The 23431-nt window shown below is 43.0% G+C and overlaps 1 protein-coding gene across 2 annotated transcripts in view; it reads left to right on the top strand.

Annotated features, from left to right (window-relative positions):
* Positions 1 to 15295: 15295 nt before the first annotated feature.
* The window catches only part of LOC138741370 (cAMP-dependent protein kinase inhibitor beta-like), a 109149-nt gene continuing 101013 nt past the window's right edge, over positions 15296 to 23431 (top strand). Inside the window, exon 1 of one of the 2 annotated variants that reach the window (XM_069895329.1) lies at positions 15296 to 15648. The gene's annotated coding sequence lies outside the window, so the exon portion shown is untranslated. The remainder of the gene's footprint in view (positions 15649 to 23431) is intronic. The other variant, XM_069895330.1, reaches the window with a different exon arrangement.

Raw genomic sequence — 23431 nt, 5'->3', positions numbered from 1 at the left:
CTGAGTATCTGCCTTGAGATTCTTGGTGTTATCACAACCACCAAATGAAGACTGAAAAGAAACTGCACCATCAAATTTCATCTGCCATTCAGATTGGCATCCATCCCTTCTGAACATTTTCTTGACCAGAAACCAGCTAGTTAAAGGTAGGTAGAAAAAAAGAATTAGGCTTCTTCTAAAATTTACAATTTTCAAAGCATTGGAACATTCCAAATTATTTTACAGCCAAAGAATTACCCGTATTCATCACTGTTATGGGGTGGACATGGTAACCAGTTTGGGCTTGTCCTGTCCCAGAATAAGGAGTTCATCTGTTTTTATGCATTCCCTGTCAGAGATTCCATTGAGGCCAGATACTCTTGTGGTCTTTGTTGAAATAATGCCATGGAATTTTTTGGAAGCCACCTGTTGAAATGTTTTATAATGTCAAATTTGAAAAGTGAGCTTCTGTTTGTTTCTATAAATGGACTGGGTCAAAATGAACCTGAACTTAATATAGAAACCTAAGTAAGCTTCTCCCTGTCCATGCTTTCTGGTGTGCTTTGCTGATCTTTTTATGCTTTTATCACCTTGTTTTGCTCCTTCCCTTGACTGTTTTTTTTTTCCTTCCACATTTTCTCCTATCTAGTTTGGACAGCATGTCAATCACCCTGAAAATGTCTTATTCCTTTACTGCAGACTTGTACTTAGATCTCCATATAAAGTACAAGGTTGTTCCATAATGTAACATGAACCAAAGAACATTTTTGATGCTATTTTAGAAGATTCAGCTTCACTAACTTGCAAAAGATGTTTATTACTAACAGGAAGGAGCAGAGTGACTTTTGAAAGATGACACCTGTAAATCTTTAGATGGTTCTTTTACAAATGTAATATTCCAAAGTGATTAAACCTGCTGTTGAAAAAAAATCAAGGAAGAATTTGAATGGAAATTTCCAACTTATTTTAACATGTCATTTTGCCTTATTAACAGATATTCTGTCTCAATATTGTGGGTGCAAACCTGCCTCTGTAGTTTTTGAATTAATTGAAGGTTCCGACACAAAATGTTGACCCTCCTTTTTCTCCCACTGATGCTGACCGACTAACTGAGTTCCTCCAGATTGTCTTTTACCCAAGATTAGGACTAAGTGGAACTTGGCAAAAAAAAAATGGTTTGGCACAGATGAGAAGGGTCAAAGGGGCCTGTTTCTGTGCTGTATTGTTCTATGGTTCTTTTAGCCTTTCCTTTTATAACAGGTAAAGCTTGTTCTGACCCAAACAATATCACCTATCCTTTAAATTAAAAAAAAACTCTCACATCAGCTATCCTGTTGTGTTCTCAGAGGTTGTCAATTTGTACAGACAGCCCCACTATCATTCCTGCCCAATGTAATTCTTGCTGATTGCTGGCTCGGGTTTTGTACATTACTGAGCACCAAATAGACACAATACATGTGTTATAGCATGCAAGTCTGCATACACCGTGGTTGAAGTAAATAGACAATGCTGGAGAAACTCAGCAGGTCACACAGTGTACTTTATATAACAAAGTATTGGAGTGGCATGGTTAGCATAGCACTAAGCGCAATGCTGTTACGGAACCAGCGATCAGAGTTTGAATCCCACGCTGTCTGTAAGTAATTTGTACATTCTCTCTGAGTCTGTGTGGGTTTCCTCTGGGTGCTCCTGTTTCCTCCCGCCCTTCAAAACGTACTGGGTATTGAGGGTCAGTTGGACATTAATGGGCAGCACGGGCTTGTGGGCCAAAGGGCTTGTTATTGTGCTGTATATCTAAAAAAAATTAATTTTTTTAAAATTAAAAAATAAAGATACAAAGGCATCGGGTTGAAGGGCTCAAGCCCAAAACGTTGATTATGTATCTTTATCTTTGCTACACTGAGCAAGTGAATTTCTCCAGCCTTGCTGTTTTTCCAATACATGTGGGTACTCCTTGAATGCAGGTCTCCCACACATGAAAAAAAATCAGAAGGCAGTTCCTGCAAGCCTAAGACACAGTCACAATCACACCCATATGTTCTCAGCAAGAAATGATGCGTGGTAGACTGGAAAACAAAAAAAACCCAAATCTCCTAACTCCTTAAAATACTTCCTGTCATAGAAATTGCACTGGTTTAACATTTACTGTATAAAGGGCAATCCAATGTTAGGAGGTGATTATGTCCTTTCCTTCCCTGACCTGGATGATACTTCATGTGCCAACCTGGAAAGTCAAGGGTCAATAGAGGAGAGCAATCAAAGGTGGAGCATAATTGAGATGAATCGTGGAGCCCCAGCTGCTGTCCGCCTCTGTTTATTTGAATATGGAACCTTCTGAACTGCATCAATCACAGTCGAGATGCAAGGAATTATATGAATATCAGAATTATTGTTCACCTTCCTGACGAGTGAGGAGATGTTGAGTATCCACGATAGGTCACTCGTTCAGTGAACTCCAAGGAACTTGGTGCTCTCCACTCTCTACTACAGAGTTGTTGATGTGTAGTGGAGGGTGGTCATTCCTGGTCCTCCAGTAGTCCATGATCGTCTCTTTCATCTTGTCCACATTGAGACTAGATTGTTATTCTTGCACTATTTCGTGTGATTTTCCAACTCTTCTCTGTAGTGCGACTTATCATTGTTGCTAATGAAGTCAACTACTGTTGAGTCATCTGAGAACTTGATGACACTATTGGAGCTGGATCTGATGATGCATTCATGGGTGGGCTGACCACACAGCTCCGACATGTCTGTCCATGACTTCATGTACTCAAACCATCCCTAAATTGGAGGAGTAACTCCTACTATCTGGGCATTCTCCAACTGGATGACATTAATATTGACTTCTGCAGTTTCCGTTACCCTACTCCCCATTCTTCCTCTCTCTCCTCCAACTCTTATGCTTTCATTCCTCCAGCTCCCTACCTTTTCCCTCTCCATTTACAGAGCCTTTTCCCATCCTTCTACTAGTGTGCCCTCATTCTCTTATCCATCTATTACCTCCTGCCTATGGGACTGTGCTTTTCTCCACCCCTCCATTTTATTCAGACACCTGCCCATATTTTGTTCATACCTTGATGAAGGGTTCAGGCCTGAAATGACAGTCATATATCTTTATCATTGCCATTTAAAGTATAGTTTGGCCTACTGAGTTTCTCCAGTATTGTGTTTTTACTTCAACCAAGGTGAATTGCAGCGGGTCCAGATCTTTGCTTAGGTACATGTTAATTCTGGCTATAATCAGCCTCTCAAAGCATTTCATCACAGTAGACATTAGAGCTACTGGGTAGTAGTTATTGAGGCAGCTGATTCTACTCTTCTTGGGATGATTAATGCCTTTTTGAAGCAGGTGGGAACGTATGACTCAATGAGAGGTTGAAAATGTCCGTGAGCACTCTGGCTTGTTGGTTGGTGCATATTTTCAGTACTCTTCCAGGTACGCTGTCAGGGCCTGTCGCCTTGCGAGGGTTCACCCTCTTGAATTATGTTCTGATGTCAACCTCAGAGACACAGGGTCTTCATCCTTTTTAAGGATTCTAGTAGGCCCTGTTTGGTTCTTCTTTTCGAAGCAGGCATAGAAGGTGTTCAACTCATTGGGTAGTAAAGCATCACAGCCATCTATAGACTGTAATGGCCTGCACTCCCTAGCATAGCTGGTGTGTATCTGTTTCTGTCTCTAGATTCCTCTGGAATTGCCATTTTATTTCAGAGATGGCCTTCCGCAGATCGTACCTGGTCTCTGAACACCATTTCTGAGTTTCAACACAGGATTTCTAAGACTGAGCTTTGGAAAGTGACGTTCCAGATTTGTGCCAAGGCTGTAGACCACACACACACACACACACACACACACACACACACACACACACACACACACACACACACACACACACACACACGTGCACGCACACGCACGTACACACACACACGCGCGCACATACACACACACATTTGTGTATAGTTGGGGTTAAATTTAGATTTATCTTTTTGACTTTTAACATATATCCCTGTATGTACTCTATTTTTGCAATAGAGTGGAAAATAATTTTTTTGTTTTCATTTGAGTAAGATGTTATATTATTAGTAATTATTAATAAAAATATTGTTTTAAAAGTAACATTGTCTTGCTGAATTTTTATTGCTGCTGGTCTATGATGTAACAACAGAAAGTATTTTACTCAGGTAACCAGAGGATATAAGTTTAAGTTGAGGAGGGAGAGATTTAAAACAAACCTGAGGAATAATTTTTTTTTCCACAGAGGGTGGTGAGTGTATGGAATGGGCTGCTGGAGGGCTGTACTATTGCAATATTTAAGAAAAGATTGGATGCAGAATCGATAGTGAATAAAGATAAATATCCCACATTTCGGGCTTCAGGTATGAAGTAGACTTGAAGAGGGGCTCGGCCGAAACACAAGTTTTATATCTTTGCCTACTATGGACGCTGCAATACCTGCTGAGTTCCTCCAGCAATTCTGTGTTTTCACTCGATACAAGCATATAATAGGTTTAGAATTATTTGGGCCAAATGCTGGCAGTTGGGACGAGTGTGGGTGTACATTTTGGTGTTTGTGGGCAAGTTGGGCTGGAGGACCCGTTTCCACAGTACCCTATAATTCTATCTACTTTTTCAAGTGATATTGGCAGAGGGTTAAAGAATTCAGGAAGAATTATCCTGCTAACCTTTGATTCCTGCAGTGGAATCTTTTACATCCATTGGAGACTAGTATGGATTTAGTGAGTGTATTTTAGCAGGAAAGCCATTATATTCCATTTCTCCATATGAAATTGAGTTGATGCTATTGGACCCAAGTTACATACTTAAAGAGGACCTTGGTGCCTGTAAACTCACGAATCACCGCACATTCAGAATGCTTTCCCATTAAAGAGGGTGTAAATGGAAACAGCATCAAGACTGGTCATTACATCATTATATAAATGAAGATGTATTATTAATAGTGTTGCTGTGTTGGGAAGCTGATATGAAACCATCCCTATCTACCCCTGTGTTACTGTGCCAGAAACTTGCGATGAATCACAGTCCTGTTTGCAATGAATCACCTTGGGCTCAATATGGAGTGGCTATCTTGGAATGTTGGTGTTAGATGTGGTGCACTGAGGTAGCAGCAAGCAAGCACGAAACTCAAAAGTCTGTACAACAGTCTTTATTCCAGTAAAACTCTGAATACCAGTTCAAGCCTTGGTGGCTCCCCATGTGACTCAGCAGGGGTTGCCTTTCCTGAATATTTTGGCTGGTCTGGGCTGATTTCTACCAAGATTGAGAGGTTCAAATTATCCCCAAGTGTTAATTAATTCCTGAGAAGACTGAAGCGGGCAAGGCTACTGGCCACCATCATATCAACCTTCTACAGGAGCTCTATCTAGAGTGTCATGCCTGGCTGCATCACGGTGTGGTATAGTTGCTGCAGAGAAATAGACCAGAGGTCAATCCACAGGTCCATAATTATGGCAGAGAGGATCACTGGGATCTCCCTCCACTGATGTAATCTTCTGGGATCGTTGTCTGAAGAAGACGTGCAAAATCGGTGAGGACCCTACCACCCCGCACCCAGCATCTTTCAGCTGCTCCCATCAGGAAAAAGATTCAGGAGTATCAGAACCAGTGCCACCAGGCTGAGAAACAGCTTCTTCCCACAGGCAGTGGAAATACTGAACAACCAAAGGAACTGCTTACACTAGCCATCTGAGACTACGACTCGCAAAGCAAAAAATATTTATTTATTTATTTGCATGTATGAATACTTGGCCTACATATGCATTGTTTCTATTTGTGTTATGTTTGGTTCTGTGTCTGCGGGTTTTGCACCGAGGACCAGAAAAATATGGAGCCCATATTTACAAAGAGTTTGTATTAAAATTTAAATGAATCTCAAACATACCCTTTCTCTTAGAGGTCTCTACGAATATTTATATATTTAAAAGTATCAGAAAGTGAAGGACTCCTGTTGTGGTTTTCTTTATTTTAGTTTGTAGGTGGTTGGAGGTGGGGGAAGATTTATAGGAGGTTTTTCTTTCTTTTGTATCTCTTTATTTTTTAATAAAATACCATATGTTTTTGGATTAAGTTTGAAATATTGTGATACGTTTGCTAGTGGTTTAATTTAAATAAAATATTTTTTTAAAATTAAGAAACAGCAGATAAACTAGTCCTTTTACTGTTCAGCAACAAACAAATTTCACATTTGTAAAGAATTTTCATCAATGACTCACGGTCACAAACTCTCAAGAACAGGATGATATCTTTATCAGGACACAATTTAGGAAATGAATCTCTTACAAGGACTATTGTTTATCGCTAAATAGAAGGAGCCAAACCAAAACATGTGATAACCTAATAGGCCGAAGATTTTGGATGAAACTGAAGGAGATCAGCAGGCAGTTGACTCGAGGCAAGGAACCCACATAATTTTTTTTAAAAGTATCCATTAATAAAGCAAATTTGATGTTTGAGTTCGTTAACAGATGCACAGAGTGCAAAAAGAAAGGAAATTATACGAAAATAATTGTCAGAGATTAGCTGGAGCATTGCATCTAATTTTAGGCACTATCCATTAGGTAGAAAGTTGAGGACTAGATGAGGTGCCAAAAGATCCAAACAAGAATAATGCCAGTGAGGAGATCCTGGAGTCAGATTTCAGCTCACTCAAGATTCAGTTGTGGGCTACTGACGACTGCGGTTAGGGGACTCGCACCAGGTTGCAGATTGCTGGAGACTGGCTGAAGAGAGTACCAGATAGCGGAACCGAGATGTGAGCCACTGCCAAGGATGCTGAAGGCTTCCTGATTGTGTCAGAGCTGTGCATCTGGAGCTCAGGTTACTGATAGTTTTGACTGAAGGTGTGCAGCTGAGGAGCTTGTGGGAGTACTGGAGACGAAGCCATGAACATTTAGAGACTCTGGATGGGACCCTTTTTTGCTTCTCTTTCTCTGAATGAAAGAGGCATCGGCCAATCTCTGCTGATTGCGAATTTTTGTATGCCTTACAGCAGATTAAAGGAAATTTAGTGAAATATTACATTTTCTGTTTTATTACATTACATTAAAATGATCTTGAATGGGCTGAAATCTGACTCCAGGATCTCCTCACTGGCATCATTCTAGTTTGGATATTTTCCCCTTCACCTAGACCTCAACTTTATACCTAATGGATGGTGCCTAAAATTCGATACATTGCTCCAGCTAACACTGACAAATATTTTCATATAACTTACTTCTTTTTACACTCAAAGATCAAATTTCCTTTATTAAGGAATTCTTTTTAGATTTATTTTATGAAAGCATCTAAAGATTTCTCTTTCTGCAACCATTAAAAATTGAATCCTTTTGCTTATGTACAGTTTTCCATTTTGAATGAATCTTGTTCATCCTACCCTGTGACAGCTGTTTATTTTTGCCTTTTGTTGTGTTCTGTGCAAATATGGCCTTCCATTGGAAATGGAGATGAGTACATATTCTTGTGAAAATCTATTAAGGACACAATTGCGTGGTTAAGGTAATCAGACCTTTAATGAATTGTGAAGAGCTAAGCGAAGATCAAAATTGAGTAACTGGTGCTTTTTAAAAACCATTGCTTCCGTGACTGACATGCAGACGAACAGTAAATGGCTTCCATGTGTTGCCTTGTTGTCTATAATGTAAGTGGGGTATTTAAGGCATTTGCTCATATCTCCTCATAGTTAATTGTCTAGGTTATCTTTAATATGTACAAATCATTTTTAAAAATTTTTATAATTCAGACGAGATTGGAAACTGATGATATTGTCATTAGAATATTTTTCTTTCTTTGGCTTGGCTTCGCAGACGAAGATTTATGGAGGGGTAAATGTCCACGTCAGCTGCAGGCTCGTTTGTGGCTGACAAGTCCGATGCGGGACAGGCAGACACGGTTGCAGCGGTTGCAGGGGAAAATTGGTTGGTTGGGGTTGGATGTTGGGTATTTCCTCCTTTGTCTTTTGTCAGTGAGGTGGGCTCTGCGGTCTTCTTCAAAGGAGGTTGCTGCCCGCCGAACTGTGAGGCACCAAGATGCACGGTTTGAGGCGATATCAGCCCACTGGCGGTGGTCAATGTGGCAGGCACCAAGAAATTTCTTTAGGCAGTCCTTGTACCTCTTCTTTGGTGCACCTCTGACACGATGGCCAGTGGAGAGCTCGCCATATAACGCGATCTTGGGAAGGCGATGGTCCTCCATTCTGGAGACGTGACCTACCCAGCGCAGTTGGATCTTCAACAACGTGGATTCGATGCTGTCGGCCTCTGCCATCTCGAGTACTTCGATGTTAGAGATGAAGTCACTCCAATGAATGTTGAGGATGGAGCGGAGACAACGCTGGAGGAAGTGTTCTAGGAGCCGTAGGTGATGCCAGTAGAGGACCCATGATTCGGAGCCGAACAGGAGTGTGGGTATGACAACGGCTCTGTATACGCTAATCTTTGTGAGGTTTTTCAGTTGGTTGTTTTTCCAGACTCTTTTGTGTAGTCTTCCAAAGGCGCTATTTGCCTTGGCGAGTCTGTTGTCTATCTCGTTGTCGATCCTTGCATCCGATGAAATGGTGCAGCCGAGATAGGTAAACTGGTGGACCGTTTTGAGTTTTGTGTGCCCGATGGAGATGTGGGGGGGCTGGTAGTCATGGTGGGGAGCTGGCTGATGGAGGACTTCAGTTTTCTTCAGGCTGACTTCCAGGCCAAACATTTTGGCAATTTCCGCAAAACAGGACGTCAAGCGCTGAAGATCTGGCTCTGAATGGGCAACTAAAGCGGCATCGTCTGCAAAGAGTAGTTCACGGACAAGTTGCTCTTGTGTCTTGGTGTGAGCTTGCAGGCGCCTCAGATTGAAGAGACTGCCATCCGTGCGGTACCGGATGTAAACAGCGTCTTCATTGTTGAGGTCTTTCATGGCTTGGTTCAGCATCATGCCGAAGAAGATTGAAAAGAGGGTTGGTGCGAGAACGCAGCCTTGCTTTACGCCATTGTTAATGGAGAAGGGTTCAGAGAGCTCATTGCTGTATCTGACCCGACCTTGTTGGTTTTCGTGCAGTTGGATAACCATGTTGAGGAACTTTGGGGGGCATCCGAGGCGCTCTAGCATTTGCCAAAGCCCTTTCCTGCTCTATTGCCTCCAAACTCGAAAACCTCCCGACAGGCCACTCAGACCGGATCATGTCCATGCGACTCCCCCTTCATAACAAGCGTCGCATCACCCTCATCAGTGTCTATGCTCCAACCTTCCAGGCGGAACAAGCAGAAAAGGAAAAGTTCTACACTGATCTGCACAACCTCATTCAAAGCACCCCTACAGCCGACAAGGTTGTCATCCTTGGCGACTTCAACGCTCGCGTCGGCAAAGACTCAGAAACCTGGCCAGGAATCCTGGGCAAGCATGGTCTTGGCAAGTGCAACGACAACAGGCACCTCCTGTTGGAGCTCTGCGCAGAACAGTGGCTTGTCATTACAAACACCCTTTTTCAGCAGAGGGACAGCTTGAAGACTACCTGGAGGCATCCCCGATCCAAACACTGGCACCTCCTGGACTACGTCCTGGTGCAAGAAAGTGACAAACGAGATGTGCTCCACACCAGGGTCATGCCCAGCGCGGAATGCCACACTGACCACCGGCTGGTTCGCTGCAAGCTCAACCTTCACTTCAAGCCAAAGTCCAGGAATAGTAACTGCTTTGATTTTTCTACTCCACTTACTCATCCACCCTAAACTCCCTCTGCATCTCCTGCACTCCATTGACCAAAGACTGACAAATCTTGTCTCATAGTTGAGACGGCCAGCCGCCAATCTGTAAAATAGTAACTTTTCTTTATTGTCTCAATTGATCTGAAACTCACATTTTATTACTTCCAGATCCAATGTTTTCGACTAATTTAGTAAAACAGATGTCAGGAGGAAATTCATGGGGAGGGCCCCAAATTAGAGGGGCGGGAGAAGGTTCTAATTAGTTGGAGATCATTCATATTTGGATATTGGAGAAGTAGACTGAGAACTAGGCAGCGGCGGTGGGGGGGGTGGGTGAGGAAGGTGCTAATATGTTGGAATTGTGTTGGTCTGGACTCCTCCCCCAACCATTCTTCAGTCTTTATTCAGATGCATTTCTGTTTTCTGCTTATACCTTGAACAAGGGCTCAGGCCTGAAACATGAGTAATATATCCTTACCTTCTAGGAGATTGACTTAGTTTCTTCAACATTTCCATGTGTGTCTTTTTTGATAATCACAGCATCAGCAGATGTTCATGTTTCACTCTGTTCTTAGTATACTTGTGACTGGTCTCTTCATACCTTTGTATGAAGGCATTGAGAGGCAACAAGTAGTGGATAAAGAAGAACAGGCTCAGGATAGATTCATGTGGTCTTCCACAGGTAACAGGCAGAGAAGCCGGCAGGTTTACTGGTCAGAACTAAAAGCAGGCAAGGGCAGATGGATGACATTGGAGAGGCATTCAAGGTCAACTATATGGGTGACTATGTGAAAGGCTGCAAGCAGCAAGAGAATGATGTAGAGGAATAATTCACTGAGGTACAGTCACTGGGCACATCCTTTGTAAACTTGAATCATTCAGCATCAATGCCCAACATTCAAATTGATTCAGGGTAAAATACGGAGTCAAGGTAAGATGATACTAGTTCATTGGGGAAAACATGCCGAAACAATGGGTCTACCTGGATGATTTAGTTTATGTATCTTGGGTAGGATGTTGAACCAGGCAGTATGGGGATGGGAAGCAATAAGGTTGGAGGCCATGGGAGGGTGGTGACCAGAAGTTCTCCTTTGTTCTCCAAAGAGAGTTCTGTGGGAATCTCTCTCATTGCTCCCCATCTGTCATTCCTACTGTTTTCAGTATGACCATGTACTCACCCAGACTTGCTGCACAGCCACATTGCCTTCCTTACTACTTGCCTCCACTGATCTCTAACTTCATCACTTCTGGTCATCTCCCTCCCATGGCCTCCAACCTCATTGTTTCGCCTTCCTGCACTGCCCAGGTTCTACCAATACCCAAAATAAACAAACCCAATCATCCAGGTGGACCCATTTTTTCTGCACGCTTCTGCCCCACTAACCTGGTAGCATTCAAATAGATGCTAATTGCTCCCTTCAATATTCCTCAGACTGCCTGCATGCCTGCATGCAGGTTTGTAGAGGGACAGAATTACAAGCTGGCTTCATTTTATCTTGTGGCCAGCATGCAAATGCTGGAGAAATTCAGCTGGTCAAACAGAACTTTATGTAGCAAAGATGCATAACCAATGTTTCAGGTTTGAGGCCTTCATCAAGGTATGAGCAAAATATGGGCAGACAGGGAGAAGAGCATCATCAAGGATGTATCACACCCAAACTATGGACTTTTTACTCTTCTTCCATCTGATAGGCGCTACAGGAGCCTTTGCTCTTGAACCAGCTGGCTCAAGAAGAGCTTTCCCCCCCCCACCCCCCATCCCCCCCCACCCCCACAATCCCCCTATCCCCCCCCATCCCCCCCATCCCCACCACCCCCCCATCCCCCCCCACCCCCCCATCCCCCCCCACCCACCCACCCCCCCACCCCCCCCCACCCCCCCCACCCCCCCCATTCCCCCCATCCCCCCCCCCCATTCCCCCCATCCCACCCCATTGTAGTAGTTTCACTCCCATTGTAGTAGTTTTATAATTGTTTGCTTGATGAATCCACTTGTTTTTATTTGCACTCACTTATTTGTATATAGCACTATTTTTTTAAACTTCTGGTTGGATGCTAATTGTATTTAATTGGCTTTGCATTTAACTTGGCACCATTGCAATAAAGTTGAATCTAATCTTATCTACATTTTCCTCATATCTTGATGAAACCCAAAACCTTGGTTATATATCGTTAACTTTGCTGCATAAAGTACACTGTTTAATCAGGTGAGTTTCTCCCACATTGTGCTTTTAGTTCAACCACAGTGTCTGCAGACTTTTGTGTTTTACAGCATGCAAATAATGTTTATTTTAGAGGAAAAATGTCAAGGGAGCAGTGACCTCCTGCTTAGCATGACAACCAGAAGCAAATATTGAAAAGTAAGCTGAAGAAATCACCGTCTCGATGGTGCATTGCATCAACTTGATTTTGTTTTAACCACTTATGAATTCTCTATCATTAGGACATTATTTTGGAGCAGTTTCCCAGGAGGCTTGTCTCCTGACATCTTAACATTGTCTGAGGGAGCGTTCAGTCTTTTTTTAAAACTTTCCTGGCTATAAACCAAGAATGCAACTTGACAGCATTCCACAATAATGTGGACAGAAAACATTTCTCGCCAGAAACTTTTTTTGCATTCCTTGTCAAAGTTATGAATCACCTTCACTGAATGTTTTTTTTTGCCATTTTTCTCATTTAGAGTAAGATTATTCTAATGACAGTTGGATAACCATGTTGAGGAACTTTGGGGGGCATCCGAGGCGCTCTAGTATTTGCCAAAGCCCTTTCCTGCTCACAGGTCAGATACAGCAATGAGCTCTCTGAACCCTTCTCCATTAACAATGGCGTGAAGCAAGGCTGCGTTCTCGCACCAACCCTCTTTTCAATCTTCTTCAGCATGATGCTGAACCAAGCCATGAAAGACCTCAACAATGAAGACGCTGTTTACATCTGGTACCGCACGGATGGCAGTCTCTACAATCTGAGGCGCCTGCAAACTCACACCAAGGCACAAGAGCAACTTGTCCGTGAACTACTCTTTGCAGACAATGTCGCTTTAGTTGCCCATTCAGAGCCAGCTCTTCAGCGCTTGACGTCCTGTTTTGCGGAAACTGCCAAAATGTTTGGCCTGGAAGTCAGCCTGAAGAAAACTGAAGTCCTCCATCAGCCAGCTCCCCACCATGACTACCAGCCCCCCTACATCTCCATCGGGCACACAAAACTCAAAATGGTCAACCAGTTTACCTATCTCGGCTGCACCATTTCATCGGATGCAAGGATCGACAACGAGATAGACAACAGACTCGCCAAGGCAAATAGCGCCTTTGGAAGACTACACAAAAGAGTCTGGAAAAACAACAAACTGAAAAACCTCACAAAGATAAGCGTATACAGAGCCGTTGTCATACCCACACTCCTGTTCGGCTCCGAATCATGGGTCCTCTGCTGGCATCACCTACGGCTCCTAGAACGCTTCCACCAGCGTTGTCTCCGCTCCATCCTCAACATTCATTGGAGCAACTTCATCCCTAGCATCGAAGTACTCGAGATGGCAGAGGCCGACAGCATCGAATCCACGATGCTGAAGATCCAACTGCGCTGGGTAGGTCACGTCTCCAGAATGGAGGACCATCGCCTTCCCAAGATCGTGTTATATGCCGAGCTCTCCACTGGCCACCGAGACAGAGGTGCACCAAAGAAGGGGTACAAGGACTGCCTAAAGGGTGCCTGCCACATTGACCTCCGGCAGTGGGCTGATATCGCCTCAAACCGTGCATCTTGGCGCCTCACAGTTCGGCGGGCAGCAACCTCCTTTGAAGAAGACTGCAGAGCCCACCTCACTGACAAAAGACAAAGGAGGAAAAACCCAACACCCAACCCCAACCAACCAATTTTCCCCTGCAACCGCTGCAACTGTGTCTGCCTGTCCCGCATCGGACTTGTCAGCCACAAACAAGCCTGCAGCTGACGTCGACATTACCCCTCCATAAATCTTCGTCCGCGAAGCCAAGGCAAAGAGAAGAGATTCTGGTCACAATGAAGACTTCCTTGGTCAAAGATGGGGGCACCATAGTAAAAGTGGTTGAAGAAGAGTTCCAAATCACATCGACTCAAAGTATGTAGAGGTGGAGAAATAAGGAATGAAGCTGAACACTGAACATTTGGGATCAGAGAGAGAAAGATACGAAGGAATGCTGAAAGCACCACACAGGTGAAGAGGGAAAAGGTGTGATCAGAGCCAAGTGAAGGAAAAGAAAGGTCAAGAGGTGTAATGGAATTCAAGAGTTATTTGCATTCCTTGGCAGTTGAGAGGATTGAAAGAAGATTTTTTTTTATAATCTTGGAATTTAGTGAGGTATGAAGTGGAGCCCTGGACCCGGACAGCTTTAAGAAAGAGTGCCTTGGTGTTGATGGAGGAAGGTGGTACATGCACATGCCAACACTTGGCTCTATGTAAATCATGTGAGTGCCAAGTACAGATCTGGGCAGAAATCTAGAATTCGGGTGTATCAATAATGTCTGGAATGGAATTTCCGCTGCAATCCACATGGTAAAGTCGAATCAGGGAGAAATGTGGTCATAGAAGTACTATATTTTTAAAAAAAGAGAAAAAAATATGTTAAAGACGATCCCATACGAGGGAAGAAAACTTATTCTCAAAAGTAGGCAATTAATTGAATAATATTCCACAAGCAACACTGCAGCTACTGGAAATGGGGGAAAGAAAGCAAAAATGCAGGAAATTGTCCGCGAGCTGGAGAGACCCGTGGACAGAGGGGTTAACAATTCAGACGGATGACCTTCCATCAGTTCTGATGAAGGACAACGGTGTGAACTGTTAACGCTGCACTCCCACCACAGGTGGCTGCCTGACTTGCGGGACGAGGCCAGCATTTCTGGTTTTTTTAATTCCAACCAACATGCAGAAGTCCTGTGAATTGCACGCAAGTCATTTACTGGATGAACTCAAGTTGCTCGAATTCCCCCAATGTCTCGACACTTTTGTAAATTGAAGGTTTCAGTTCTCATGTTCTTTTCCAAATATTGTCAGTGCCCACGTGATGTAATTAGAGCCCATTGGGGGGCACACACTGCTTTGTTGAAAACGGTAATGCCGTTTTATTCAGAGTCCGATTCGATGGACAATGCAAGTAATAGAGGTCGGCGTTCCATAAAGCCCACATTTCCCATAGACCTCGCTGCCGAGTTTGGGTGCAAGGACCCAAGATACAAAGCCTCAAGATTCTATGTGGATCTTTGCATTTCTTAGAATGGAGGCGGGGTGGGGTTGAAACTGGCAAAACATTCAGGCGAACCTTGAAAGAACGAGCAACTGCGCAGAAAATCCGAGGGTCTCCATTGACAATCCCAACTTTGGACAAAGGGGCCGGGAGAGGAGTGTGGAGCGGAATATCCCAGGGAGAAGAAAGGCCGTGCTGCATTGATAAGTTGCGGGGTTCATCGTTCCATGCAGTTGTGAAGCTGCTGTCCATTCCCAGTTCCGCTCATTGTGTTGCATTTGGCCACACTCGTCGAATGCGAGGACTTGCGCCTTGTTGTGGAGCCTACCACCTCGTCCAGACAGTAGGAGGGGCGACAGGCAATCTAACGCCGAACGGAGCCGAAGACGAATCGTTTTAAGATTCAGTGAGAGCAACAGTCCATCCTCTCTCTTTGTAATGACTATCGGGGCAAAACAACAGTGCCTTTCTGCATTCACGGCGAGAAAGATGCCAACACAGCGGGCACATTTCCTCCCGAATCCCCCTGAACCAGCGCGACGATGGTGACGGGTAAAGCGCCTTGCCTTGGTACCCGCTACATTGTATCAGTTGTGGAACCTTGCAGAGGATGACGCGGTCTAGATGTGTCAATTACAAGGGGATTCCTGCCTGCTCTCTCATTTGATCCGCTCTCCAAATCTTTACAGTCAAGAAAGAATCCCCCCCCCCCCCTCACTCGCTGTCCCACTTTTAAATCACTCGGGTAAGCGAAGTTCACTGCATATGTTTTGTTAAATGATTTGAAACGAAACTTGTGAGAATTGTCAAGGATTAATAATGTCTAGATCAGGGAAGAGTATTTGTTCCCAACAGTAAAGTATTTTGCCTCTCGAACTGAAAAACAATGGTTTTCCCCTTTCGGAAGACGCCTTGGTGGTTTATTTCATGCGAATCGGGGTCAAATTCACGATTCCAGGACAGTGTCTTTCTGCTCAGACGAACATAGCAACAAAGCAACGAGTCATCGAATTGCGATTAAATGTCTGAGCGCCAATTGTTACCACGCAGGGTAATTGTTGCAAAGTAATTCGTGAAATACGGGCGCGGAGATTCTTCCTTTTGTCAAGACTCCAGGCAGGAGGGATTTTTTTTTTTGCTCATTAAATTTGATTTTTCTCTCTCCAATACATTGCTGCGATAGTCGAAGAAACGGACTCAAGTATTTTTTTAGCAGCCGGTTGGAATGGTGATTGCTAGGATCTTTAATCATGTGATCCTGGAGAGAACGTGCAGTTCTGTATTACATGGTAAGTTAGGGGATTTACTCGGCGTTACCTCGTAATATGTTGCGGGATGTCGGGATTGTCACCCTTTTGAATGAGTTTTGCAATGTTCCGCTCCAGTACTTTGTAATTTTAATTACAAGAGTCATTTTAAATCGATTTCCGCGTAGTTTGTCCAGCAGCCTGAAATGAACCCATCCCACCACCCCCCGTTGCAAAATCCTGCTTTTAAGTGCCATTGGATCGCAATCGTTTGACTTCGTCACTATTTGGGAGATAATGAATCCCCTATTTTCAGATGCCTTGAATGGAAACTTAAACTAAGTCGTCTTAGGGATTTTCAGACAGTAATGTTTCTGCAAGAGTCATTTTGGCCCTTGGGGGAAAAAAAAACACGGACGTGTTATCTCGCCTCTCGCCCCCCCCCCCCCTTCCCGAAGTAGGCGTGAACGGTGACTGAATCTTTGCAGCTCGGTCAATGGCGCTTTAATGACATCAAATTGTCTAGTTTCTTCCCATCATTTCGGCCTGCAGTGATTATTGTACCTGAGGACGATTGAACGATGGAGCAGAGGTGGTTGCAATGCTGAGTGGTTCACAATATTAATAGAAGCACCCATTGTGTCCAGATGCAAGTAAAGAATGGTCTTGCGACCTTGTACCGTGGCATTTCCTTTTAAATTGCATTCCATATTTGGGGCGTTCCAAGTGTGTCGTTTGCCTGTGCATTCAACGCATTTATTTTCAAGAGCGAATATTTAGCTTTAATCTAATTCATTGTTAACCATGAACTTGGAACAAGGCTGTTTGAAATGTGACGCAAAATGTTGTGGATGGTGGACATCAAATCCAACAAAGGGCTGGAAATACCTTGATGAAGGGCTCAAGCCCGAAACGTTGATTAGGTAGTTTTACTTTGCTGTCTAAAGGACACTGCTTGACCTGCTGAGTTTCTCCAGAATTACGTGTGCTTTTTTTTAAACTTTAACCACGGTGTCCGCAGATTTTCTTGTTTGACTGCTGGAAATACTCAACAGGTCCGGCAGTATCAAGGGATCCTCATTCACCGTGACCGCGTGGAAATGATATTAACTTTTGATCCATGTGATTAACTGGGTCTGCATTGGGGTCTATGCAGTGGAATTTGTACGTCTGTATGCTGTCTGAACTGTAGATTTCCAGCTTTTTTTTTCCTGTTTTTTTCAAAACAGAAATCTGTTTTGCTAATGGATAGACCTGCTTTGGTTGTACTAATCCCTCATAGGAAACTTCTTCCAATTTGTGGCTATGGGTTGAGAAAAAAGCCTGTCGGAAAGGGTATTGCTCTCTCATTACTTGCCTGGCCATTGTTTATCCCTCCTGAACTTCATCTTCGCTACGTTGTGCTCTTCTTCCTCGTGATTAATGCCCTCTATCCTGTTTACCACACGAGGTGATGAGAATGAATGCATTGTCATATACATCTGCACAATACTTCTTACTTCCTGCAGCCAATCAGATACTTCTGTTTTTTAAAAAAAAATGCAAATCCAATAGAATACTTTAAATTACCCCTGCATGGACAGAGATAATAAATCAAAAAGATAGATAAAATTTACAGCTATAGCGCAAGAAAGTAAAAAACTGTGTTTCACTGATTCAGAAGGAACTTGTGTGGTGCTGAGGGCAGCATGGGAGATTTCAGAGCCTGATGGCTGTTGGGGGAAGAAGAAACTGTTCTTGAAACTTCTGAATCTTCTTCCTGAAGGTAGTAGTGAGAAGAGGGTGGGACCCGGGTAATGAGGGTTCTTGATGATGTTGGCCACCTTCTTTAGGCAGCGTCTCACACAGATGTCTTCAATGGATGGGAGGTTGGAGCCTGTGATGGACTTTGTTACATTTGTAATCTTCTGCTGCCTTCTGTGCTCCTGGGCACTCAAATGGCCATACCAGTCTGGGATGCAACCAGTCAGTATACTTTCTGCAGTGTGCCTGTCATGTCAAATCTCCTTACTTCTTAGAAAACAGAGACACTGGTTTGCCTTTTTCACAGTTGCCTCAATGTGATGGCTCCAGCAAAGATGTTCTGACTCCCAGAAGCTTGAAGGTACTAAGCCTCTCCACCTTTGTCACATCAATGCGGTCAAGTACGTGATCCCTCGGCTTCCCCTTCGTAAAATCAACAATAAGCTCCTGTTGATGAGAGCAAGATTGTTGTTCTGGCTCCACCCAACGGGATTATCCATCTCCATCCTGCATTTTGGCTTCTCGCTTCTTGTGGTGTCGTCAGCAAATTTATAGATTGTGTTGCAGCCAAGCTTGATTGAATAGGGAATAGAGCAGAAGACTAAGCATGCAGCTTTGAGCTACCCTTGTGTTTTACAGAACTACAGTCTTGGATTCCATCAAGTGAAAACTGGGCTGAACCTAACTGTTGCATATCTTGCCTTTCTGTTTCCAATCTCTTTTTGCACTGTGAAACTTGTGTTTCTGAATAAAAACAGGTGTTCTGCATCCATTCCTGGCACTGAGCATTTAACACCCAGCCACATATTAATTGGAATTGTATGTAATCCTGCCTGATGTTTAATGAGGAATGACTGATCAGATGTTGGGTTGGTCACCTCCAGCATTATTTTCCCCATTTGTTGCTTTGTAAATAGTTTTAGAACAGAATCTTTTGTTTCTTGGAACTGATTTTTAACTCTTTAAAAACTGCTTAGATTTTCATATCCTAAAATCACATTTTATATATATATATATATATATAGCAATTCCTTTTTTAATTTGCTCTTTATAACTGTCCACCCAAATTTTGGATAACCTTTCTCAACATCTCTGATTGGAGCTCAATATTATTTCTACAGAATGCTTTGTAATATACAAATTAAGAAATTGCATTTACCAAGTAGATTTAATGGGGTGGTGGTGGGGGGGGGGGGGGGTAAAAGAGAGTTCAAATAAACTCGCTATCATGAGATTTCCAAGCAAACTATGAAGGAAACAAAGGAGGTATGTGCTATTTTTTTAATGAGAGTATTGTGTTTCTCTCTCTCTCTCTCTCTCTCTCTCTCTCTCTCGGAAAAGTCAAAAACATAAATGGAAATACCAATGTATTGTGCTGAGAGACTGATCCTTTTCAGATCTTTGGAGAATATGTCCAGTAATAATTCCTATCATTGGGTGTGATCTAGGATGGTGGGTGGGGTACATTGTACATTGAGTATAATTGTATTGATTGAGGAATTTCCATTAAAGGCTTGGACAAGGTTTGACAAGATGTTCCCCCACCCCCCCCCCCCAATGGTAGGCTCATTCAGAAAGTCGTGAAACATGGGATCCATAGAACCTTGACTGCATGGATTCAGAATTGGCTTGCCTGCAAAAGGCAGAGGGAGGTAGTAGATAGAATGGAGGCCAGTGATGAGTGCTGTTCTACAGGGGTCTGCTCTGTGGCCCATACTATTTGTAATTTTTATCAATGACTATGAAGGAGTAGAGAGATGGATCAGTAAGTTTGCAGGTGACACAAGGATTGGAGGTGTTGTCAGTAGTGTGAAAGGTTGTCATAGGTTGCATCAAAAGTTGGACACAGAAATAGCAGATGGCCTTCATTAGTCTAGGGATTAAGTTCAGGAGACATGAGGTAATGTTGATGAAATCACAAAAAGGCTCGCCATCGGCTATACTTTGTGAGGGGTCTGACACGGTTCGGTATGTCAATGAAGATCTTCGTAAATTTCTATGGGAGAGCATTCTGGCGGATGCATCATGTCCTGATATTCCCAGGACAAGAATAAACACCAGAGGACCTGCGACACCACAGGCATCAGACTTCACTCCATCGAGGTGAAAAAAAAAGTAGCCTCTATCCTCAAAGACCCCCACCACCCAGGCCATGCCCTCTTCACTTTGCTACCATTGGGGAAAAAAAGGTAAAGGAACCTAAAGACAAGCACTCAACGGCACAAGGACAGTTTCTTCCCTGCTCCCATCAGATTCCTGAATAATGAATAAACCAAAGACATGGCCTTACTTTTCATGCACTATTTTTTATTTATAGTAATGTTGTAAGATGGTTATAATATGAAGGTTTGCACTGTGACGCTGCCGCAAAACAACGAATTTCAAGACTTGTTCATGACAATAAATTCTGATTCATTTATAGCTCTATAGCGCTCTGGTTAGACCACCGGGAGTGTTGCTTTTGGTTCTTGTTGCCCCATTGTAGGAATGATGACGAAGCTTTTGAGAGGGTTCAGAGGATGTTGCTTGGATTTGAGAAGATCTCTTATGAAGCAAAATTGATTTGGCTAGGGCTTTTCCCTTTGGAGCAATGAAGGATGAAAAGTGACTTGGAGTTGAAATTCAAGTTAAAATTTATGGTCAGAATACACACATGACATCACATACACTGAGTTTCTTTTCCATGTGGGCCAGGAAGAATTTCTATTAAACTCTACTAAAGAAACTGCAAATCAGAAAAAATATTCAGTAATAAATAATGTGCAAGGTTAGAGTAATTAAACAAGTCTCTGATTGAGTCCATTGCCAGGAACCTGATGGAGACAGACTGGCACTATCATGTAGATTCCATGTAGATTTTCTTGATGGTGGGGAGGGTTTTGCCTGTGATTTACTGGGCTGTGTCCACTACCTATTTGCAGGGCTTTCTGCTCAGGAATATCAGTGCCCCCACACCAGACTGTGAGGCAGCCGGTCAGCACACTTTCCACTACACTTCTGTGGAAGTTTGCCAAGGTTTCTAATGTCATACCAAACCTCAGCAAGCTCTTGCGGAAGTAGAGGCGCTGACGTGCTTTCTTCACAATGATAGAGCTATGTAAGAAGGACATTAGTGGGAAAGTAGACTGGACAGCCAGCACTGTTTTTCTGGGGTGGCAGTAGCAAATGCCAGAGGAAATCTGTTCAAGTTGAGTAGAGGTAAGTTCAGAGGCAATTTTTTTTACACACAGAGAGTGGTGGGTACATGGAATGCATTAGTGTGGATGGTGGTGGAGGCTGGTACAAGAAAGCCATTTAAAAGACTCCTCGATAGACACATGGATGTAAGAAAAATAGAGGGTTATGATAGTTAGATAGGAAGGATTTGATTATTGTGGAGCTGGTTTGCATTGGACAGCACAACATTGTGGGCTGAAGGGCCTGGAACTGTGTTGTACAAGGTTGATGCCCTGAATTTTCACCTGCTACTTAGACAGTGGAGAAAGATCCTTGCTTCCATTCCAGGGTGAAATGGGGAGGTCCAGATTTTGATTTCTCTCCTTGAGTGAGAGAAACTGTCTACACCATTTCACCCTGCTCCTGTGAGACAGCCCTCCCTGCCCAACCCCAAAACCTCTTCCTTATTCTCAAGTTTCTGAGTAATGAATCAATTGAACCAGGAAGTGAAAGTACTCAGTAAGGTTGTATCTTTCATGTGATCAGGATGAGTGAGGAAGAAGGCTTGAAAGGCCAATGTGGCCTTCCTCTGATTTACTTAAATGCACCTTCAGCGGAGGCACAAAACGGGGCCAAATATTCTGGCTTGTGCTATATTCCGTTCCCTTGATCTACAGAGGGATGTGTATAATAACAGGCAGACAAAGTGATGCCATTTTCACTTCTGCTGAGACTTGTTTCTTCCCAGTGACTTTGACAAAAAAATAATCCCTGAAGGTAGCTGCACAGAAAAGAAAACCAAAATTGCTTCAGGCAGAATAGGTTGGGTAACTCGGGGACCCAGGGCAATAGAGAGGGAATGATGAAAACGAAGAGGAAAAAAAAATTGGGAAGTGTGTGGAGATAGCAAACCCTCACTCTTAGCCAAAGGTTTTGCCTAAATATTCCTACAACTGTGTGTTATATTACCATCACAGATACTGAATCTCTTTTGTACAGATTCTGAATCTCTTCTGTTCAATGAGAAAAGGACTGTGCTGAAAGGGTTTGCTCTCCATATGGGTTCACAGCCATTCAGTTGATTTTCTTATTAATATTTCCTTTCAAACTCGTTTTGACATTATTGCTTTGCTAGTGAAATTTTGTGAGGTGGGAATAATAGACTGTCATAAATGGAATGAATAATTGAACCATATTCTCAACCGTAAACTAAGAGAAATACACATTATGAACAGCCATTGTTTTATTGGGCAATCTGTGTTTTAACCTTCTATTGATTCCTTGTGTTCATTCATAAATACTCTAGCACAATTTGTTTGAATGGCATAATTTGCCAAGGATCCCGTTTTTAGATTTATCCGTTGCATCCAACTGTGTGACACCATCATTGTGAAAATAATCAAGGTTCAGGATGTAACTACCTGTGTTTCCGTTCTTTACTCCTCATAGTCACCATTTGAGGAAAAGGCATTGCTGTGCCTGATTAATCATGCTCTAATGTCATTGGTAAAGAGCATGTAGAAGTTTAAAATAAACTCATTAGAGTTGATATCTCTTGACCTGTCAGTGCACTCCTACTTATTCCAGTTAATTTGGTATCTGATTCAAAGGCATCAAAATTAAAGAGAAAAAAAAATTCAATTGAGAAATCTTTACATGTATTTTAAATGTAGACATGCAGCACGGTACCAGGCCCTTCCAGCCCATGAGCCCGTGCCGCCCAAATACCCCAATTATCTACAACCCTTGTACATTTTGGAGAGTGGGAGAAAACCCAGGCAGACAAGGGGAGAACATACAAACTCATTACAAACAGTGCCGAATTCAACTCCAGGTCACTGGCACTTCCATAGTGTTGCGCTAACCGTGCTGCCCTTGGGACACTTTCTAAAATCTATTATTCAAACAGTTTTTTTCTCACTGTCTAAATTCTTCCCGTTCTTTCTCAAACAAGGAGAAAGGGCCAATCTTCAAGCTGTCCTCGAGAATATGCCATGGGTGACTTGGGTTGGCTTTGGTTCACCACCAAGCAACAGCTCGACTCTCATTACTCGAGTACTAATTCACCAGAAGGATGGTGGAAAATGTTTTTACCCACGCTTGTCAGGAAGGTCACTCAGGCAAATAGGCGCCAGTTACCAGGAATTTCAGAATTGAATTTCAAGGAAAATAATGCTACCTTTGATTGGTAGCATGTTATATGAAGAATTGTGGGGAGTTAGTGAGTGGTGTTGCTGTGAATTGCCATACATCCCACTTTGCATTATTTTCCCGTTTGCCCCACAAAGGAGAAAAAAAAATGTCAGCCTCTCTATGCTATCGACCATTGTTGCAATTGCATTTTTAAGACAAATTAAATTGGTCACAGCAAATTGGACCATG

This window comes from Narcine bancroftii, chromosome 8, assembly GCF_036971445.1.
Source record: "Narcine bancroftii isolate sNarBan1 chromosome 8, sNarBan1.hap1, whole genome shotgun sequence".
Taxonomy (NCBI): Eukaryota; Metazoa; Chordata; class Chondrichthyes; order Torpediniformes; family Narcinidae; genus Narcine; species Narcine bancroftii.
This window is presented reverse-complemented; position numbering and strand designations above follow the sequence as displayed.